We start from the raw sequence: 20,708 nt of genomic DNA, 5'->3' as shown, positions 1-20,708 counted from the left end.
TCCTGAGATCTTACTGGGAAGCTGCTGATCACCAATTTCAAGTTTTTTCTATCTATTGGGAGACTGCTTTTCCCTGGTGCAGGCTGCAACCAGTTATTAGAGACAGTTTAACAATCGCCTGACCATCACCTGATGGTTGCCTGACCCTCCTGGTGGGGGTGGGGTGGGGGTGGATCCCTGTCCTGTCCTGCTCATGTCTGACTAGTTACCTGTAACAATTGGAGCTCACATACTTGTGACGTGAGTTTAAATTGGTGCAACCTCTTTGGGTAACAAATTGGGATGATCTTTAATGTTGGAAATATACACCCTCTACAACCCAAGAGTTTCATTCCTGGGTATGTAATTGACAGAAAGTGCATGGCTGGTTACAGCGGCTCACACCTACAATCTCAGAACTTTGGGAATCCAAGGCAGGAGGATTGCTTGATCCCAGGAGTTCGAAACCAGCCTGGGGAACATGGCAAAACCTCACCTCTACAAAAATACACAAAAATGAGTCGGGCGTGGTGATAAATGCCTGTCGTCTCAGCTACTCAAGAGGCTGAGGCGGGAGGAGCAATGGAACCCAGGAGATCTGGTGACAGAGTGAGACCCTGTCTCAAAAAGGAAAAGAAGGAAGAAGGAGGAGGAGGAGGAGGAGGAAGAGGAGGAGGAGGAGGAGGAATCCATGCACATGGATGCCCAAGCTAGAAAAACAAACCTGGAGACAATGACAAATAATTTAAATGTCCACAAGCCGTAGGATGTTGTAAATAAGTTACATAATAATGTGTCATAAATTGTAGAATACTTTACAGGTAATGACATGGTTCTATTTCTTAAAGTTGGTGGAAACTATGACACATGTGTTTGTTTCACATTTCCTTCAAGAAGTCTTTCCAAACACTCTGTCCCTTCCCCTGACCGGAAGTCAGAGGCAGACAGGCGCTTAAAGATCAGGAACTCAGCCCTCGGCTTCACCAACAAAGGGATGAGGGAAGGAGACACATGTCAGGGCTGCCCTTGAAACCCTCCTCTTGGTCTGCATAGGATGCCCTCCTCTTTTCCTTCTCATGCCCATCTGCCAACATCCTCTTCATCTTTTAAGGCCCTTCCTCTGGATCCTTAGAGACCACACTGGTCCATCTACCTGTTGAGAAAACTCAAGTTCAGAGAGGCTGAAGGATGAGCTTAAGGCATGCAGTCTTTAAGACGCAGCCTTGGCTCTCTGGAATCTATGTTCTCTTTAACAGCAGCATCCAGGGCTCATTTATGTCTGTACCTGTAGCACTGTTGATGACAGTTCCTTATAAACAGGAGGTGCTCAATAAATGCCATCTCCTCCCTCCTGATCTTTACTGAGTTTAAAAAATAGCTTTGTAAAACTATGGCTACTTTGATGTTGCTAACATAGAAATAACCGGCAGATGGCAGCATTTAGCTTTCCCAACTCTTAAGTTTGCAATTGCTAGTTTAAGGCCAGAAAAGTTGGTTTTTCTTTTCCATTCTCCAAACTCTGCTGTTGTCAGAGCCTGCCAACTACCCACTGCTCCCACCGAAAGCCTTATCCTACTACCCCTTTGCTGAAAAAGCATCTTGAGCATCTGCAGAAGCTCCAGTTTGATACCTGGTGGCAAGAGGGGGCACAATGACATGTAATGAGAGCATGAAAGCTTTTTCTCCTTTTTTTTTTTTTTTGAGACAGAGTCTCACTCTGAAGCCAAGGCTAGAGTGAAGTCGTGTAGTCTCGGCTCACTGCAACCTCCACCTCCTGAGTTTAAGCAATTCTCCTGCCTCAGCCTCCCAAGTAGCTAGGATTACAGGTGTGTGCCACCACACTTGGCTAATTTTTTGTATTTTTAGTAGAGGTGAGGTTTCAGCATGTTGGCCAGGCTGGTCTCAAACTCCTGACCTCAGGTGGTCCACCCATCTCGGTCTCCCAGCATGCTAGGATTATGGGCATGAGCCACTGTGCCCAGTTGAACATGACAGCTTTTCCCCTCCACAGAGCTCAATGAAATGCTGGTTCTCACAAAAGCGCTGAAATACCCTGGGCAGCAAGGGTAGCAAAGGCATCTTAGGGTTCTGCCTTTCAGCTGGATAGACAGACTCCAAAAGGCAAAATGATGAACTCAAAATTCACAGCAAGTTGAGATTTTCTGACTTGTAATCCCGTGCGCTCGCCTGTGTTAGTTTTCAAAGGTGAAATCTACCCTGAAGCTATGTCAGCCTGTATGTACAGAAAGGAGACCAGAAAGTTTTTTAAAAACTCAAAATGCTATATTGTAAATAATCAAGGAACAGCAGAGAAAAGAGTGTTGGGACTCAGAGGAGCAGACCGCACTAATTTCAGGGTTGGGGAGGGTGAGAAATTATGGCGTCAGAAAAGAGTTGTTGAAAACAAGGGAGCTCTCACCCTTAAAAACAGTCAAGACATGCACAAGAAAAGGAGCAATGGTGGAAATTCTAGATCAGGATGGCAAAGGTATGGCTTGGGGCTGCTACTCTCTTTCACCCTCCACTGCCCCCTGGCCCCCATACCCATGACAGACATTGGTAATCTATCATGGGATTATTTCCCCTTGAGCTCAGGGCCTGCTCAGAATCCATTGTGGACAGTGCGCCAGGCTCCCTCTACCAGAGGGAGATGACACCAGAGGAAGCTTGTCCCTGCCCTATTGCCTCTCTGGTGGGCACAATTTATTGTGTACTTACTGTGTGCCAGGAGTTGTGCTGAGCTCTTTACACACACCTTCCATTTAATCCATTTACCACATTCTCGGGAGTTAGGCATCCGTCCAGTTTTACATATAGGGAAGAGTGGGTGCAGAGGTGTTAAAAGCCTCATAATGGCAGAGCCAGGATTTACATCCAAGCCCATCTGTCTCCAAAGCCCAGGCTCAGAAACTGCTAGATAGGTGAGCTAAGCCAGTATGGAAGAAGGCCTTTGGTCTGCATCTTGTTTAGGCCTGAAGGTCAAGACCAACTAGGCTGCAGTGGAGCCTGACGTCCGGAGAACGGAGGACAGTAAAGATGCTTTTGTTTGCTCATTCATTCCTCAACACATGTTGATGAAGTCCTTGCTACATGCCAGCCACCTTGTAGATGCTGGGAGTATAGTGGTCAAACAAGAGAGACAAAATCCCTCACCCTCAATCAGGGGAGTCTAACAAATAAGTCAGTCAAATGTGTTATATGTCAGGTGACGTATGTGCTAAGGGGACCAATAAAGGCTGGGAGTGGTGGAGAGAGCCACATGGAGCTATATGGGACTCAGGCCTAGGCGATAAGGGAAGGATGACTCAGGAGCCTGAGCTTCTTGGAGTGACTGATGCATATAGAGATAAAGGCGTATGGGTCCTGATGCTCTCAGAGCAAATAATGATGGTGAGGTGTCTGTGGTGGGGGAGGAAGAAGGGACTGCAGGAACACATGGAGTTCCAGGGGCCTTCTTCACTCTGACAGTGACAGTGTGGCTGAGGGAGGGGCAGCCTTACCCAGAATACCCCCAGCTCCTGGGCTCCCTCCTTACCCTGGCAGATGTGGGATGGAGGCAGAAAGCCCCACTCATGCGTCATACATTTTTTGAGCATCTAATGAAATAAATTTCACCAGGTGCAGTGACCCATGCCTGTAATTCCAGCACTTTGGGAGGCTGAGGCGGGTGGGTCACCTGAGTTCAGGAGTTTGAGACCAGCCTGGCCAATATGGTGAAACCCATCTCTACTAAAAATACAAAAATTATCTGGGCGTGGTGGTGTGTGCCTGTAGCCCTCACTACTCGGGAGCCTGAGGCAGGAAAATTGCTTGAATCTGGGAGGCAGAAGTTTCAGTGAGCTGAGATCATGTCACTCCAGCCTGGGCAACAGAGTGAGACTTCGTCTCAAGTAAAATAAAATAAAATAAAATAAGTAAATGCACGATATGTTTGACCAAAAAAAAAAAAAAAACAAAAAACAAAGGCCAGGCATAGTGGCTCACGCCTGTAATCCCAGCACTTTGGGAGGCCAAGGTGGGTGGATTACCCAGCTAGTCAGGCGTCTGAGGCAGGAGAATTGCTTGAACCCAGGAGGCAGAGGTTGCAGTGAGCCGACATCATACCCCTGCACTCCAGCCTAGGTGACAAAAGCGAAACTCCATCTCAAAAATAAATAAATAAGGCCAGGCATGGTGGCTCACCTGTAATCCCAGCACTTTGGGAGGTCAAGGTGGGCATATCACCTAAGGTCAGGAGTTCAAGACCAGCCTGGCCAACATGGAGAAACCCTGTCTCTAGTAAAAAATACAAAATTAGCTGGGTGTGGTGGCAGATGCCTGTAATCCCAGCTACTCAGGAGGTTGAGACAGGAGATTCGCTTGAACCCGGGAGGCAGAGGTTGCAGTGAGCCGATTTCCCGCTATTGCACTCCAGCCTTGGCAATAAGAATGAAACTCCAACTCAAAAAAAATAAATAAATAAAAATAAATTTCATTCTTCTGACCACTACCAGTATCCAGCCCCACTGAGGTGGGAGGCAAGTGTTCAGCACCTGGGCCCTTAGTTCCAGCAGGGCCGTGAACAGGGACTTTTTGTGCCAGGAACAGTAGAAAATATGGCAACTATGTTCGCCACTATCAAGGAGGAACTTGGAGTTTCGTTGAAGGAGCAAAACTGTAACTGCCCAAGGGGGTTCGCCGTGCCCCCTACCTAGGCAGAACTGATTGATCAAGACAGGGGAACTGCAACAGAGAAGGCGTAGTTCACACAGAGCCGGCTATGCGGGAGACAGTAGGTTTATCATCACTCAAATCAGTCTCCTCGAGAATTCTGGGAGCTGAATTTTTAAGGATAACTTGGTGGGTGGGGGGAAGCCAGTGAGCCAGGAGTGCTGATTGGTCAGGGATGAAATCACAGGGAGTCGAAGCTGTCTTCTTGTGCTGAGTCAGTTCCTGGGTGGGGGCCACAAGCTCCCACGAGCCAGTTTTCCCATCTGGGTGGCTCCAGCTGATCCATCAAGCGCAGGTTCTGGAAAGTCTCTCAAGCACTGATCCAGGAGCAGTTCAGGGAGGGTCAGAATCCTGTAGCCTCCAGCTTCGTGACTCCTAAACCACAATTTCTAATCCTGTGGCTAACGTTGGTCTAGTCCCCAGGCAAGAAGAAGGTCTGTTTTGGGAAACGGCTGTTACCATCTTTGTTTAAACTACAAAGTTTCTCCCAAAGTTAGTTCAGCCCATGTCTGGGAACAAAGACAGCTTGGCAGTTAGAAGCAAGATGGAGTCAGTTTAATTAGCTCTCTTTCACTGTCTCAGTCATAATTTTGCAAAAGCAGTTTCAGAATGACTATCCGTGAGTTTGTAAAATAACCCAGGATGCCTGTCTTCACAGCACATAGCCTACTGTGTGCCCAAGTTGATCAATCAACTAGATGGAAAGACCAAAAGAAAATGGCCTTGCCCTGCTAGAGAGTCTTCAGGTCTTCCTTTGGGCGCATGAGCAACATGGATGGGAATGGAGGAGGAGGGGAAAGAAAAGACACCCTCCGTAATTGGGACAGAGTTCAGAACTCTTAAGGCCAATTCTTCCATGCTGCCTGGCCCCACCTCCCCCAGAGACTTCTGGTGCTTTATGTAGGCTTCCTTGTGGCTGCCCTGGAGCAGTGAATGGGCCTGCCTTCACTCCAGGTGATCTTTATCCAGGGTCTATGAACACCCTAGAAGTAGTATCCACCATGAATTGGGTGAGTAATTACATGTGTGCACATGTGTGAATATATGGACCCACGCATATGTGTTCACAGTTTTCTTCAAATGCCCCCATGATATGTATGCCAGTTACCAACTTTTTACTTCTCAGCTCCGTATTTACCCACCAATACCTGCTCTGTGATCATGGACAGGATTCCCATGAGCATTTCTCCTTTACAGTGAGCATGATGTGATGCTTTCTCAGTGGAGGGTGCTGAGAGAACAGTGCAGGTAGAAGGAACTTCTCTTCCTGAGTCTGGCTGGTGTGGGGACATCCAGTGGTGCTCTGCCCCAGTCATGTGCCTGGAAGGTCCCAGGCAGTCAGCCTGGCATGGTGATCACCTTCTTAGTACCCTCCCACCACAGGTACCACGTGATCCCTGCCTCCTGTCCATACTGGAGACCCAATCCTTCTACATGCCCATACTCTCAGTCCAGCAATGTGGCTTGCATGGGCGGTGGAGGTTTGTTTCCTGCTTGTCCAATAATTGCAACCAGCTCTGGCCCATGCAACCCAGCAGATCTCTCTGCCATGTGGGGTGCTGCAATGATACTTTCTCCAACAATGTCTGATCTCCAGCTTGGAGAGATGCCCCATTCAAACACTGCCCTTCTTGGGTACTCCTCCCCAGCTGTAGGGAGAATAGCACTATAGGATTCTCTTTAGGTCACATAGTTGCTCTTTTATCATAGCTGAATAATTCTTTATATTAAACTTCCATTGCATAAACCACTTGTGGTTTCTATCTCTTGATTGGACTTAGGCTGATACAGTACTCGTGACCCCCAAAGCCTTAAGATCCACCATACCTAGTCCCAGATAAAACAAAAATATGGAAACTCTCAGCTCATTGCCCAGCACACAGAACACAATCCATCCAAGTAGCTGTTACTACCATGTGTTGGAGACGGAGGTCAGTTGCTGCATAGGGCTGGCAGCTCTGCAGAATCGCCTTAGACGTTCTCTGCTGCCTGTTTAGCTTGAGCTGCATTCTCCCTGGAATAGCAGTAAAATAACAAGTAGCTAAAGCGATCACTCATGGAGCGCACACTTCATCTCAAGCAGTGGGCCATGAGTTTCGTATGCACTATTCGTCCCATTGTGCAAATGGAAAAGCTGAGGATTAATGAAGTTGGAAACTTGCCAAAGTTTTCACAGCTGACCCTGGAAAAGCTGGACTTTGAACCCAGGTACATCCAATTCCAAAGACCAAAGCTTTCACCACCACAATAGAATTCTTTTTACCATTTGTTGCCGTGTCAAGGTCTGTGCTAAATGGTTCACAGTGGTTATGTAATATGTTTCCTGTGATGGCTGTGTTTGGTAAGCATTGTTTTTGTTTCTGTTTTATAGATGAAGAGACTAAATGTCTCACCCAAGCCCTCTCAGTTAGTGAGAGGTGCAGGCAGGATTTGAAACTGGCTCCCTGACTCCAGAGCCCGTGGCTCACATCATAGAAGTGAACTTCAGGGTGAGAATGTATCTACACCTGGGGACCCTGATGGGTGAAACAATGGAAAGCACACAGCATTTGACTCACATACAGTTCGGGCTGCTCCCAACAATGCCATCCACGTGTGTTAATAAAGGATAGAGAGCTGGCAAGGAGAAGGGTATAGGTGTAGGACCAGGTGGGCTGTGTCACGCCCTAACATACCTAACCTGAACCCCACCCTAACCCTCAGAGGCAGGGATGGTCTGTAGGCACCTGGATTAGGCTGGTTCGGAGGATCCATGTTCATCACCAACCCTCTCCTAGGGAGGGGGTTCCCTGACACTCAACATCTGGATCTGCCCGGATCGAGCCACTACGGAATCTTGCCTAGACCCCAGGCTCTGATTCCACCTCATCCATCGTGCCAACCTGCGAGATCAGTCCCCTTTGTGTGGCTCATGGTTGTTCACTGATTTGGCTCTAGGACCCCAGACACTGATGGGGAAAAGGAAATATGACACATTATGAGATCCAGAATATTTGCAAGTTGCTAAGAAAAAGCACAACTATTCCAGATACTGAGAACAAAAGAGCATATTCTCCTCTAGGTCTTCATAGAGAATTCACATCCTCAACACTATCCCTGCAACAGATAAGGATCAATGTTCAAAACCATGCTTTGTATAATGTGTATCATGTCCCTCAACCAAAGCACAAAGCATTCTTCAAGGACTCAGTGGGAAGCAGTCAAGCTCTCAAGTCCGTGGCTCTGGCTAAACTGGTAATAGGTTTAAGAATATGTGTCTAGAGATCAAATACAACATGTACTCTGCAGGCACTTATCCACGAGTAGCATTTCTCTTAGCCAAGCTTTTGAAAAGTACAATATGGCTCTGAGGTTAAAATTTTACTTGGAATATCAGACCTTTCCATTGCCAGTTAAGAGACAAGCCATATGTCTTAATAACAAACTGAGCTGGGGCTTGGAATAGATCCTTTTATGAAAACTCAAGTGCCAGAAAGAACATTCCTCTTTTTCCCTGCTGCTGCCAAGCCATGCAGAGGCGGAGGCTCGGGTACATGCAAGATTGGGCTTCACCTGTAACCCACTGCCACGGCCGAGGAAGGCCTTGCTGCTGGAGGTGTAATGGACATTAATACTGCTTTACAAGAGATGCTGAAGACCACCCTCATCCACCATGGCTTAGCATGTGGCATTTGCGAAGCTGCTAAAGCCTTGGACAAGTGCCAAGCCCACCTTTGTGTGTTCACATCCAACCGTGATGAGCCTATGTATGTCAAGTTGGTGGAGGCCCTTTGTGCTGAACACCAAACCAACCTAATTAAGGGTGACAACAAGAAACTAGGGGAATGGGAAGGCCTCTGTAAAAGTGACAGAGAGGGAGACCTGGTAAAGTGGTTGATTGCAGTTGTGTAGTGGTTAAGGACTATGGTGAGGAGTCTCAGGCCAAGGCTGGTCTTGAACTCCTGGGCTCAAGTGATTCTCCCACCTCAGCCTCCCAAAGTGCTGAGATTATGGGCATGAGCCACTGTACCTGGCCTGTGTCACTTTCTAACACCATCAGAGGCTCTCCAGAATCCAGTTCAGCCCCTTAGCATGATACATAAGACCGTCACGCCCTCCTCTCCCTTACAACGCTCGCAGCCCTTGAAACGTGGCATTGCTCGTATCCCCTCGCCCTACCCTGCCGTCTCCTCTCTGCACACCTTCGCTCAGGCCTCTCCCCACCCACAATGACATTTGCTCCTCTTTTCACGTTGGCCGCTCCTACTCATTCTCCAAGGTTCTGTTCAATTCTTATCTTTTCTATAAATTCTTTGACTTACTTCCCTTTCACAATAGCGGACTAAACACATGCTGCCATCTCTCTACCCAGGCCCATCCTCCAAAAATGACAGGGAAGAAAAAAAATTAGTGTTCTCAAAAAGATAACAGGAAATGTTCAGAGAAGCAGAAGCACTGACACGTTTCTGAGAAGCTGCAAGCAGACAGGATCGGATTTGACACTGCAGCCCAGCTGATGAGCAGCGGCCAAGGACATCCTACATGCATCCTTGCGTGTACATATTACAGTATATACTACAAATGTGGGAGCAGCAACAAGGCACTCCACACCCAGAGATGGTGAATGGCTGGAACAAGACGGGACCAAAGGGCTGTTGACAGAGGGTTAGACAAGTACACCCGTGGAAGGAGCTAGACGGATGGACCCTGAATATTTCCCTCAACTCCACCCCGACAGACAAGATGACCAGGACAGCAGTGCCTGTCTCCTGGTAGGAGCTGTGTTAGGGAATGAGAGACAGGACGCGGCCCCATATGGCTGGCAAAGCCAAGGAAGAGTAAGCAGCAGCCACGCCCCAAAGACCAGCAGTGAGAGCCCGGCCGTCCACCTGGTGGTGCTGCCTGTTCCCCACTCTCCTGGAAGGCAACACGGAGCACAGGCTCCTCCAGTGACTTCCGGCCCTCCCGCACGGCAACCAGGCCAGCAGATTTCTTGCAGAAAATCTCATGGATAAAGATGAGATCACTGTCAAAAAATATCATTTGAGAAGCACCACCACGAAAGGGAGACTTCCACCTGAGGAAACATAATAACCATGCCTAGTATTTACTGAGCATTTATGTGTCACATGAATACCTTATGAGTCTTACCTTATAAGATTTTAGGGTAGGACTATTTTTATCGCTGCTTTATAAATGAAGAAACTAAAATGTCAAGTGCTTAAGTAACTTCCTCCAAAGTCACTTAGCTTAACATGAGAAGCCACAATTTTACCTCAGCTGTCTGGCTCCAGATCTGAAGATTAAACAGAACCAGAAAACGAGTAATATGCTTGAAGTAAGTATAATTAATATTCTCAAATAAGAAAGGATGGAAAAGAATCAGTTAGAGATGTTAAAGATGAAAATGTGTTCATTTTGTATTACTGGTCATGAAAATAAAAAATAAAAATATATTCATAGATAAAAAAATAAAACCACCTGAGTGCATGAGCTATGTAGTGGAATGTATGCAGCTGAAGAGATCATTAGTGAACTGAAAGACTGGAATCCTCCCTGAAAACAGCAGACTTGGATAAATAAACAGAAAGAAGAAAAGATAATAGACATGAAAGATAGTTCCAGAAGTGCCAACATTCACCCGTGAATGTTGAAAAGAGTTATGTGTATGAAAAGAGAGACCACTAGAGAAATGGATATCCAATGAAACATGGTTGATTTGCAACATAAGTTTATTTCCTCTTCCTCCCCAAATCCTAATAAAATGGCAGTAGAGGAATAGCACAGGTAAAATCCTGCAATGACAAAAGGAGCAAGAGAGGAGAAAACAGCAATCAAGAATTTTGACATGTATTTTGGAGACAGTATACAATGGAGACATGATTGGAAGAATGGTAGATGATTTAACTTGGATGCCCCAGAGGGAGAAAATAAGGAGAAGCCAGTGAATTCTCTCTCCTCCACCTCCAGAGTCTCAGAAAGACTGCAAAAAGGAAAACAGGGGCATAAGTGGAAACCCTAGGCCACTTTCCCTACCGTCTTCAGCCAGGAGTCCCCTCCACCCAGGGAAGAAAGGACAGTATATTTATCATATAAATTGAACTGAAGAAACTGTACAATGGGAGGCGTGAGCCACACAGATTTGAGAGGAGGAGATAAGGTCAAGTTTAAACACAAGGATTAAACCACAATCTACATATTGAATGGTGGGACCCCAGTCCCCAGAGAGTGAGCAACCGAATTTGCAATCTACAGGCAGGGATCTGGAAGATTCATTTGTGGAGAAAAGGAGCATCCCGGACAAAGGGACTCCAATGACTGATGTGTGCTGGTTCCCCCAATGAGGAGCTGACTTGATGTTCAGATACCTTGTGGTAAGCTCGGTCATTCAACGCGCCCCGCTCCCACACAGAGACTGCAGTCAGTGTTTTGTGCCTCACCCCTAAATGTGAATACACAGCCAGGGTTTTCATTACCTGGGAGGAAGGACTCCAGAAAGAGTGAGAAAGCCTGGTTTGCCAGGGACCGAGGGGTTTCACAGGACATGGGACAGTCAGTACTACTATGGTTTGAGTTTGTCCCCACCAAAACTCATGTCGATTCTGATCCCCAATGTGGCAGCGTTGGGAGGTGTGCCTGGTGGGAGGTGTTTGGGTCATGGGGCAGATCCCTCATGAATGACTTGGTGCGCTCCAGCTCTCTCATGAGACTGGATTTAGTTCTTGTGGGAATGTTCCTGAAGGAGTGGGTTGTTGTAAAGCCAGGATGCCCCTCAGGTTTTGTCCTCCCACATGGCCACTCACCATTGAGCTTTTCCACCATGCTATGACATAGCACAAAAAGCCCCCACCAGAACCTGAGCAGATGCTGACACCATACTTTCTGAACTTCCCAGCCTGCAGAACTGTGAGCCGAATAAACCTCTTTTCTTCACAAATTCCCCAGCCTCAGGTATTCTGGCAAAGCAGAACGAGCTAGTCGTCCATTCTAGTGTGTCCAAGCAACACCCATTTGCATGGCTTTGCTTAATAATTTGCAAGCCTGGCCTTACTACTCAGGAGTTCTAACAAAATACATTTACTGAAATCACTCAAAAAAGACGCATTTATATTTGTGTGTTATAAGTGTGTATATTGCCCTATTGAGTATATTCCCTGCAGGAGAGAACTTCCATTTTAAACAGGCATGGATGTAAGTAGTCTTACATGCTTAAAACTCGATACATATGATGGGTGAGAGAGTTTTCCATAGACTAGTTTCTGGCTATATGCTTGTTTCTCCTCCACTGCTGACATATTTCTGAAAACAGGTGCTGGGGAAATGTTCATTATTTAGATGTCATCTCTGACCCTGCTGGCTGAATCAGAACAATATTCCCGGAAGTCATTCCTACACTGGAAGTAATGTAACCACACACAGAAGCGACTGTAAACTACATGTAACTGTCTCATCACTAGCCAGATCCCAAAATGCCTATGAGCACTCCAACATGAGGGGCATGAGAAGCAGTGAGGTGGAGGGGAATCGGAGTGGAAAGAGCCAGCTGTCTTAGCTACAGCCAAGGGCTGCACGAGGACATTTCAGTCAATGATGGACCATATACACCACGGTGGTCCCTTCAGATTCTCATATCAAATTTTCCCTGGACGTTTTCTGTGTTGAGGTATGTTTAGACACACAAATACTTGCCACTGTGTTACAGCTGCCTAGCATATTCTGTACAGTAATAGGCTATAACCAGGCAGCCTCGGCGTATAGGAGGCTCTACCGTCTAGGTCTGTGTAATTATACTTTATGACGTTGGCACAACAACGAGTCACTTAAGGATGCATTTCTCAGGAAGCATCCCTGTCGTTAAGCAACATAGCTGCATTTGCACTTAAAATAGCTTACTTTTGCAAAGTCTGTAGAAATGCATTACCATGTCAGACATTGCTAAAGCGTCTGCCACCACAACTTTGTCAGGAGCCCATGCAAACAAGAGGCCGGGCAGTTCCTGGTGAATCCTTCTCTATTGGCAGAATTTGAAAAGCGATTCTGGCAGAGGGAAATCCAGTTGCTATCAGATCTCTAGCTGGAATGGCTTGGCAGAATGTGGTACCCCAAGGGGAGACAGAACCCAGGAGAAAAAGCAGGTTTGGGGAGAAAAATGTTTATTTTTTGACATGATAAATTTGAGTTTTTGAGGGGTATCCTGGTGAAGGTACTAGTAGGCTGGTATTTATTGATACACCTGTCATTCTAGTACCACCCTCCTATTACAGAAAATTCAAACAACCCAAAGGAATGCAGGGAAAGAGAAAAAGAAACAACAAGAAAACATATTGTATATGATATTCAAAACATTAAGCCACTGGTATGCCCTGTTTGTGGACTAATTAGAATCTCAGAAAAGGTCCTAGAGGGTCTCCCTGTGACAGGCATTGTCCCTTTTTTGCCAGATCAGAAGAACGTTAGGTGTGGGGGCACTGTGGGGTCTCAGGGGAGCAGCTATTTACCAAGCAGCATGGAAGAATTCCAATTTGTAATAATTTGTAGGATTTTATGATGTGTTCTAGATGAATATCCATTTCAAGGATCTACGTATAACACAAAAGTTGGCAGAAATAACCCCAAATATTTCTGTTATCAATGTGAACTGGTTAAACTTACCAATTAGAAATAGAAACTCAGATGAACTTTTAAAATGCTGTAAAAAACAATATGTCATTTCTAAGGGATAAACCTAAATAACAATACAGAAAGAGTAACAAGGAGAAATAAAATATATACTAGACAAATGCTATCTCAGGATAACAATACTAATAGAAAAAGTAATAAAACTGAGTAAGTCATAAAAGGATAAAACAATATTAACTTGTATGAGCCTAATAATTTGCTCTCAAAATTAGAAGGCTGGCGGGGTGAGGTGCTGCATGCCTGTGGTCCCGGGAGGCCGAGGCAGGAGGATGGCTTGAGGTGAGGAGTTTGAGGCTACCGTTATGATCACACCTGTGAATAGCTACTGCACGCCAGCCTGGGAAACTTGGTGAGACCCTGCCACTTAAACAAAAATCAAAAAACTGAAAACAAATATAAAGAAAATCAGACTAAGTTAAAGAGAGAAATGACAAGCTACAATAAAAGTGGGGCATGTTAAACCTACTCTTTCAGAAATTAATGGATTAAACAGGAGAGGAAAAAAAAGAAAACCCAGGAGATAAAAGATCTAAATCACCTGATTACCAAACCAGACTGAGATATATAATGAAAACACACACACACACACACACACACACACACACACACACACACACACATAAAAAGTGAAGACACATTCACAAAAATTGGGACAGCCAAAAAAAACTCTGTATATGAGGCCACAAAGGAGGCATTAACAAATTCTAAAAAAAACACATTTCCTCATCTCCAAGCATTAAAGTGAGAGATCAATGACAAAATGATTGGTTTATTTTTATTTTAAAACCTTTTTTGTAGAGAGGCTCTCAGTATGTTGCCCAGGCTGGTCTTAAACTCCTGGTCTCAAACTCCTGGTCTCAAGCGATCTTCCTACCTTGGCCTCCCAAAGTGCTAGGTTTACATGGCTGAGCCACTGGGCCCCTCCCCAAATGATTATTATTTTTTTAAACAAAAATCGTTTGTGGTCACGCATGGTGGCTCACACATGTAATCCCAGCACTTTGGGAGGCTGAAGCTCAAGGATCACCTGAGGTCAGGAGTTCAAGACCAGCCTGACCAACATGGAGAAACCCCGTCTCTACCAAAAATACAAAATTAGCCAGGTGTGGTGGCACATGCCTGTAATCCCAGCTACTCAGGAGGCTGAGGCAGGAGAATTGCTTGAACCCAGGAGGTGGAGGTGGCAGTAAGCCAAGATCACAGCATTGCACTCCAGCCTGGGCAACAAAAGCAAAATTCCACCTCATACAAACAAACAAGCAAACACTCCAGCACTCCAGAAGTTTGAAAAAAAAAAAAAAAAAAAAAAAAGGAAATGTATTTCTAAATAATTCATGAATTAAGGATACAATCCTAACATAAACACCAAAATATTGGCCAGGCGCAGTGACTGTAATCCCAGCTCTTTGGGAGGCTGAGGTGGGCAGATCACTTAGAGACTCCTGAGGTCAGGAGTTAGAGACCAGCCTGGCCAAAATGGTGAAACCCCATCTCTACTAAAAATATAAAAATTAGTCGGACATGGCAGCACAAGCCTGTAATCGCAGCTACTCAGGAGGCTGAGGCAGGAGAATCTCTTGAATCTGGGAGGTTGTGGTTGCAGTGACCTGAGATTGTGCCATTGCAGTCCAGTCTGGATGACAGAGCAAGACTATGTCTCAAAAAAAAAAAAAAAAAAAAAAAAAAAAAAAAAAAAAAAAAAAAAAAAAAAAAAAAACCAAAAAACCAAAAAAACAAAAACCAACCAAACAAAAAAACACCCAAAATATCAATAACTAAGAGATAACAAAAGCATGGCATATTAATACTTGTGATATTCAGCTAAAGTAGACTTTTGAGGGAAATGATAGTCCCATGTACTTATTAGAAAATAACAAAAGAGGTGGGCAATGTGGCTCATGCCTGTAATCCAAGCACATTGGAAGGCCGAGGCAGGCGGATCACCTTAGGTCAGGAGTTCAAGACCAGCCTGTCCAACATGGCGAAACACTGTCTCTACTAAAAGTACAAACATTAGCGAGGTATGGTGGCAGGTGCCTGTAATCCCAGCTACAGGGGAGGCTGAGGCAGGAGAATCATTTGAACTCCAGAGGTGGAGGTTGCAGTGAGCCAAGATAGGACCATTGTATTCCAGCCTGAGCAGCAAGAGTGAGAAACTGTCTCAAAAATAAAATAAAATAAAAAAAGAAAGAAAACAACCAAAGATTTTGAAAATACATGACTCCAGTGTTCAACTCTAAAAACCGGAAAAAACAAGAGAGTTTTCACTTGTCTCTCTACTGGGCACCAAGTACATGACCAGTCACATTGGCTGTACTCAACCGTTGTCTGTTGAAGGAGGCAATGTTAGAAAGATTAATACACCTTATGTACCCGCAAAAATTCAAAAAAACTTTTTTTTTTTGAGACGAGGTTTCACTCTTGTTGCTCAGGCTGGAGTGCAATGGTGTGATCTCAGCTCACTGCAACCTTCACCTCCCAGGTTCAAGTGATTCTCCTGCCTCAGCCTCCCAAGTAGCTGGGATTATAGGCACCTGTCACCACAGCCGCCTAGTATTTTGTATTTTTAGTAGAGATGGGGTTTCACCATGTTGGCCATGCTGGTTCCGAACTCCTGGCCTCAGGTGATCTACCCGCCTCTCTCTCTCAAAGTGTTGGGATTACAGCTGCGAGCCATTGCGCCTGGCCCTAAAAATAAAACCTATTTTTTTTTTTTTTTTTTTTTTGAGACAGAGTTTCGCTATTGTTATCCAGGCTGGAGTGCAATGGCGCGATCTCGGCTCACGGCAACCTCCGCCTCCTGGATTCAGGCAATTCTCCTGCTTCAGCCTCCCGAATAGCTGGGATTACAGGCACGCACCACCATGCCCAGCTAATTTTTTGTATTTTTAGTAGAGATGGGGTTTCACCGTGTTGACCAGGATGGTCTCGATCTCTTGACCTCGTGATCCACCCGCCTCGGTCTCCCAAAGTGCTAGGATTACAGGCTTGAGCCACCGCGCCCGGCCAAAACTTTTTAAAAAGGAAGCTTATACACATACTACTCAGAGCTATATAGCACGTCACCATTTTTTACAAGGCACTCACTTTCTCTTACCTCGTGTGATGTTTCTATGAGCCCTGGGAAACTACGAAGCAGGGATGATTTTACGGATTTGTATAGGTCTCATAGAAGATTTTATACGTGAGAAAGCCGAGGCTTAGAGGATGCATGACTTGCAAGTGTCAGAATCAGAACTGTAATAGATCCCAGACATTTGAACACCGAGTATGGCGTCTTTTCCTTCACACCGCGTTCCTGGGGGTGACTGGGTGGTGACCCCTGCCATTGGTCTTGAGGATTAGGCCCTCAGCTCGGGCCCTCTGCAGAGCCTCCTCAGTCCCTAGCACCTTGCTGGCACCTAGCTGGGGCTCACTGCAAGATTGCTGAAAATTACAGAAGGGTAAGCACAGGGGTGGCTATTCACCATTCTGGGTTTGACACAGAAAGAATTCCTGCTGGATGTATACACCTTTCTGGTCTGACACAGAAAGGTGTATACATCCAGCAGGAATTCCACCCCACATGATTTGTTGTAAACGTGGTATTCTAGGAGCATTCGCTCAACCAGGGAGAAAAGTGGGCCATGCAAGGAAGCTGGCCTTCGTGGTCGCTGTGGGGCTGCACGGTGGGCGCCGGCGTCCAGGCAGGGGGCTGGGTCGGTGCCAGGTGACCTTCCTGGACCAATCCCCGGGCCGAGAGAGAGCCTGGAGACATTACTTCCCCAGGAACGTCGTACTGGTTTCCTGGGGGCTTCACACCCGTGCCCCGAGTCCCGCCGTCTCTTACGCCGCAGCGGGCGCCCCCACCGGGGTAATAACCCACTCTGAGAGTCTTGCTGGTACCTCTGACCCTCTGCTCTTCGGTTCCCGGCGGCGTTTTCTCCCAGCCGCTCTGGGGCCTGTGGCCTGAATTTCACCCTCACTCATCCACTCATGTCCAAAAAATGTGGTTCAGCCCCGAAGGAGAGCCGCGCCTGTTGGCGGGGGGCGGGAGTGTTGGAGCGGCCACGGATTATGACTGAGCGCCCAGGGCCCGTCGTGAGGCCAAGGCCAGGCTGCCCCAGGGCGAGGTTTCTGCCCGGCACCCGCACACCTGCCCCGGCAGGGAGAAGGTCAGGGCCTCCCCTTCCGTCCAGGACCTGCCTACCGCACCCAGTCCTTCCCGCTTTTATTGTTCAGAGCTACTTTAAAATGCAAATCGGGCTGGGTGCGGGCGGCCGGTGCCTGTAATCCCAGCACTTTGGGAGGCTGAGGAGGGCAGATCACTTGAGCCCAGGAGTTCCAGAGCAGTCTGGCCAACATAGCAAAACCCCGTCTCTACAGGCTGGGCGCCTGTAGTCCCAGCAACAGGAGAATTGCTTGAACACTGGAGGGGGAGGTTGCAGTGAGCTGAGATCGCGCCACTGCTCTCCAGCCTGGGCGACGGAGCGAGACCCGTTTCAAAAAAAAAAAAAGGAAATCGAACCAGCAGCTTGTTTGTAACAGCCAAACATAGGCAACAACCTAAATGTTCTTCAGTAAGGAGCTAGGTAATGAAGAAAGGTGACGCGCACGATGGCGCACAGTGTGCGGTGGATGGGAAGAACCAGGTCTGTCCGGGAGCGCTTGTATGGAAAGACCCTCCAGGATATAGTCAGTAAAACAACACGTTGCAGAAAAGTACCGCAACATCATTTTGTAAACCACATGTTTATGCAAACACAGACAAACACACACACACACACAAACACACACACCCAATGTGTTGAAGAGAGATATTTGGAAGGACATACCTAACAGTGGGCTCTGGGAGTCGAGGGAAGAGTGAATCTTAATTTTTATTCAGTTTTTGAATTTTTTATTTTTGCTTTTTTTAGAGACCAGGTCTGGTCTGGAAGCCCTGTCTCCAAGCTATCCTCCTGTCTCGGCCTTCCAGGGTGCTGAAATTACAGGTGTCAGCCATCACTCATTAAAAAAAAAATTATACCTACTATACATGCATATATTACCTCCATGACCTTTCAAAAATATGCTTTATTTTTAGAACGGCTTTAGATTTACAGAAAAAATGTGAATACAGGAAGTTCTCATAAACCCGGGTTTTTCCTATTAATATTCACATCTTATATTGGTGTGGCGCTTTTGTCACAATGAATGAACCCAAACTGAGGAACTAAAGTCCATATTGTATTCAGTCGTCCTTATTTTCTACCTACTGTCCGTCCAGGATCCCGTTCGGGATACCAGTTTACATGCCATTTTTATGTCTCCGTGGGTTCCTCTTGGCTGTGACAGTGGCTTAGACTTTCCTGGGTTTTGATGACCTTGCTAGTTTTCAGGAGTCCTGGTCATGTATTATGTGGCAAGCGCCTCAACTGATCTGTGATGTTTTTCTCATGATTACAGTGGGGTTAGGTGTTCTTGGGAGGAAGACCACAGCGGTGCATGCAGCCAGCACGTGTGATTTACCCCTGTCGAGGTCACCTTGACGGCTGGGGGGTTTGCCAGGTTTCTCCGCGACCGCTCCCTTCTTCAGCTACGGTGTGTGACTTTCCCCCTTCCTCCCCACCACTGAGTGTTGCTATAAAGGAATTTTCAGTGTAAAACGTTTTCTTTTCTTAAAGCGGGTCCCTAACGACGCACTCGAGGCTGGAGGGGGCTTAGGAAACGCCCACCCCTGCGGGAGGGCGAATGCGACTCTGCGCGGCCCCGGGCGCCGCAAGGGGTTAGGGCGGCAGAGGAACCTCCGGAGCTCGAGGCGTCCCGGAGCAGCCCCACAGCCGGAAGGCCCGGGCTCCTCCCGCGCCCGCTCCGCCCCGTCCTCATCTCGGGGGCGGGGCCGCGCCCAGGCCCCGCCCCTCCCCTCCCCTCCCCGCCCTGCCCTGCCCCCGGCGCCTGGGGCAGCCGCGCCCGCGGAGTTTTCCGCCCAGCGGGCTCCTCCTCCCGCCCCGCCCTGACGGCTGCGGCGACCGCGACTCCCCGGTGCCCCGAGTGCCCCGCGAGCGCGAGAGGGACCCAGACCCAGGCAGAACCCAGGCGCCGCGCCCGGGACACCCGCGGAGAGAGCGAGTCTTTCCCACGTCCCGGTTCGCCCCTCGCGTCCCGGGTCCCCGTGGCCAGGTGAGTGAGGGTCCCGGGCCTGCCGGGGGCCTGGGACCGGGCGGCGGTAGTGCACTGCGGCCCCGCGGGTGAGGCCCGGGGCTATCCAGCGCCCAGCCCAGGGCGGCCCTGCGTCTTCCTGGTTTTACGGCAGGCATGGGGTGGGGGGCAGAGGAGGGCGTCGGTGTGTCCCGGGCGGGCTGTGCTGGCCTGGCTGCCCCCTAGATCAGCTGCGGCGTCGGGAGCTGCCCCCTCCCGTGGGATAGGGGTGCACTCCCCGGGCCCCCTGGGCTCAGGGGTCAGGGGCTCAGTCTGAGTCTGGGTAGGGTCGGGGACGCGCGCGATGGCGGGCCCGGGGCCTTGACCCTGTGCGCAGGAGGCGACCGGCCGCAGGACGGATGCCGGAGGCCCGGCCCCTCCTCCGCCCCTCGGAGCCTTCTAGGGTGAGCGCGCCCTTCCAGGCAGGGCTGGGGAGAGCAAACAGAGAAGGCTGCCTTCGGGACTTTCCTCCGAAACTGGGAGCACGCAGATTCCTGGGAGCTGCTACCATTGCAGTTTATTTGCAAGGAACTCTTCTTCCCAGTGTTTGAGAGAATGCGGGAGCCTCCCAGGTGCTGTGGCTGCCTTCGCCCCTTCCCCAGCCTTGATTCCCAGTTTCAGAAACGGATTTCAGGACTTGCATCTCCCCACGGGCGCAGGCCAGGCCCTTAAGACTTAGGAAGATAAAACGCTCTGTTGGTTTAAAGGAGGGATGTGGAGTTTGTCACCTAGAGACTTTGGAGGAGAAAAGTTAAGCCAGCCAGTGCTAGCCCAAGCTGGGAGCAGTTGGCCCGGGCATTTCTGTCTCTGCCCTCCAATCACTGACCTCTCTGTGGAGACTGGGCGTTTGTGGTAGTTCTCCCCTCTGTTCTCTACCCTGGGCAAGGCCTGGAGCTGTGAGGCCCAGCCACTGCCCTGCCCGCACAATAGGGACTAAAGGCTGGCAGGGCAGGGCCTGGTATGCTCACCCCTCACTGGCTTTCCTTGCTTCCCTCATTCCTTTTATGTGGCAGTCAGTTGTTGGGGATTCCAGGAGGATTAACGGGGCCCCTTTCCTCAAGGCATTCTTTGTGCTGCAAGGTGTTGCCTGGCAAGAGAGGCCAGGTGAGGTGCCAAGGCAGTTTGTTGCCCTGGTATTGGGTGCCCACTATCTTGGGCGCATACTTCGCTATCTTGTCTCTGACTATTGTCTGTGTTTGGTT

The 20,708-nt window shown here is 48.1% G+C and overlaps 1 protein-coding gene and 1 long non-coding RNA gene across 3 annotated transcripts in view; one reads left to right on the top strand and one right to left on the bottom strand.

Annotated features, from left to right (window-relative positions):
• Positions 1-4,739: 4,739 nt before the first annotated feature.
• On the bottom strand, positions 4,740-17,561 carry LOC108281514. Its single transcript, XR_001816030.2, has 2 exons — positions 16,445-17,561; positions 4,740-6,338 (listed from the first exon to the last, which is right to left on the bottom strand). It is a non-coding gene; the product is annotated as an uncharacterized LOC108281514 (long non-coding RNA).
• A 1,673-nt stretch (positions 17,562-19,234) lies between these two features.
• The window catches only part of ANXA11 (annexin A11), a 52,688-nt gene continuing 51,214 nt past the window's right edge, over positions 19,235-20,708 (top strand). The window contains exon 1 of one of the 2 annotated variants that reach the window (XM_017497088.2): positions 19,235-19,488. The gene's annotated coding sequence lies outside the window, so the exon portion shown is untranslated. The remainder of the gene's footprint in view (positions 19,489-20,708) is intronic. The other variant, XM_017497107.2, reaches the window with a different exon arrangement.

This window comes from Cebus imitator, unplaced genomic scaffold (assembly GCF_001604975.1).
Source record: "Cebus imitator isolate Cc_AM_T3 unplaced genomic scaffold, Cebus_imitator-1.0 Scaffold11, whole genome shotgun sequence".
NCBI classification, from domain to species: domain Eukaryota; kingdom Metazoa; phylum Chordata; class Mammalia; order Primates; family Cebidae; genus Cebus; species Cebus imitator.
This window is presented reverse-complemented; position numbering and strand designations above follow the sequence as displayed.